Source organism: Alosa sapidissima, chromosome 20, assembly GCF_018492685.1.
Source record: "Alosa sapidissima isolate fAloSap1 chromosome 20, fAloSap1.pri, whole genome shotgun sequence".
Lineage (NCBI taxonomy): Eukaryota > Metazoa > Chordata > Actinopteri > Clupeiformes > Clupeidae > Alosa > Alosa sapidissima.
The window spans coordinates 10,562,906-10,565,217 of record NC_055976.1 but is presented as its reverse complement, the minus strand read 5'-3'; positions in this window follow the sequence as shown (position 1 = coordinate 10,565,217).

Sequence of the window (2,312 nt, the reverse complement as noted above, 5' to 3'; positions counted from 1 at the left end):
CATGGGGTCACTGATATTGGATGTTATCATGGTAAGGTACGCAGACACAGCAGACATTTACAGATAGCCCTCGCCCATGGCTTAGGTTAATTCAAAAATGCACATAAGAGTCCAATAAAACAGTCTGTGGCAGTGGAGTGAAATCAAAACTGTAATCATATGCAGTATTTCAAAAGATATCTGTGAACAAAGAAAATTGATTGCACTGAATTTCCTATTGATACACGTCAATATGGCTGAGCCGCTCTATCATAACATTTGTGTATGTTCAGTACATTCACACACGGAGAGAGAGAGAAGTTTGAAATCCGTTGAATTTTCTCGGATTACAGTTGTGGGCACACTTATCAAGGCAATTTTCACTTATCAATGAAAGGCTAATTATGACTTCGCTTTGATAAGCTTTCTACTATTTTACTTGACAACTTGAAATAAAGCTGCCCCCCCTCCTAGTCCAAATAAATCAACTTCAATATAGTCAACTCAACTGAACCGTACAAAGCAATAACAGGCACATTATCCACTCCCTTGGTTGCTTCAAATTTTAAATCAATGAGTTGCCATCTATGTTGCAATGCATCAAGTTACCCTGGAGATGGAGGACATTAAACTGATTAATGAATGAAAAGTTGAAAAGCTGCTGAGACAGCCAGTTATCCTTTTTAATGCTGTAAAAAAAGCTCTTTTGAAGAAAAACTGTAAACATTTTTAGGTGTAGCCTGCAATATAGAAAAAAAAAACCTGAATCGGTCTATGAGAAATTACTAGCCTACAGGACTAATAATCACACTGATCACACAGTGTTTTAGATAGGCCTACTCAGGGATGGGCACAAATACATAAAAATGTATTTCCAAATAAAATACCAAATACCCACCTTAAAAATGTATCAAAATAAACTACAAAATACAGCAGCTAAAAAATTTATCAAAATAAAATACTGTATTTTTGTATTTTCAAAATACTACAAAATACTTCTTTCTAGAAGCCTTTTTCGTCTATCCTTTCATTTGTACATCTAAAAGCAAGAGACTCCTTCCATAATCAGTCAACAGATTAGATATGCTGACCCCTCATGTTAGAGATCCCAATATAAACCTCTGCCCTGATAAATAAAAAGAAACTCAAAGAACCCTTCCTTAAGTATACTTATTTACTCTATTGAGATTGCCCACTATGAATCAGTGACAATAACTCAAAGACAAACAATCCAAACGGATGATTTATTTAGAAATTTAAACTAGGTAGCATTTTAACCTTTAACACCATCACTACCACACTTGGATTTTTAATGGTGAGTTTCATCACAGTTGAATAATTTTGTATACACCTGAAACTGGTGTGTGCACACAACCTCTATCAATGTAAATACATAAAAAATCAGGTTGTCACATTAATACCATCCAATCAGTTAAGCCCATTAGAAGCCAATAATTATGACATTATCAATAATTTCTTTTGTAAAATGTGCAAGAGGTTGGAAATGTCCTTGTTTGAGGTAGGAAATTATGTTGTCAAGCACTGAAATATTTCACAGGTCAGAGAACATAGACAAACTTAAAGTCTAGAACAAAACTGTAAAACAGAAAAAAGAAAGCAAAATAGCAAACTCAAGTGTTGTGATCTAAGATTGTGAACTCAAGCAGAGACTTTCTAATGAGGAGACACAGCACTTAAAAAATCCTCCATAGAAATGCATGGGGTTAGTTTGTTTGGCAGTTGTCTACACATATCCCACCCCTTCCATGGCATAATGTCTACATGTGAATACATTGAGCAAATCATATGGTGTGTTGTGAAGACATCGTGCCAATCATGTGTTGTGATCTCGCGCTGGAGCAAGGTTGGTGTTGTGAAGCCTTGCGCATTTCTGCCAAAATAAATGCCCGATAAGGGCCCAAAAAGCGTTGCAATATGGCCGTGGAGTGGAGGGACTTGCCTAAAAGGACTTTGACTCAAGTCCTTGTGCTGTCCTTGTTTGAGCAAAGGCAAAGTGTAATGGTGTCTCCTCAGTCGATGCCTTAAAGCACAACTAACTTCTTAAACAGTGTTGCATATATATAGTATAAGTATATATACTTTTTTGATCCCGTGAGGGAAATTTGGTCTCTGCATTTAACCCAATCGGTGAATTAGTGAAACACAAACAGCACACAGTGAACACACAGTGAGGTGAAGCACACACTAATCCTGGTGCAGTGAGCTGCCTGCTACAACGGCGGTGCTCGGGGAGCAGTGAGGGGTTAGGTGCCTTGCTCAAGGGCACTTCAGCCGCGGCCCACTGGTCGGGGCTCGAACCAGCAACCCTCCGG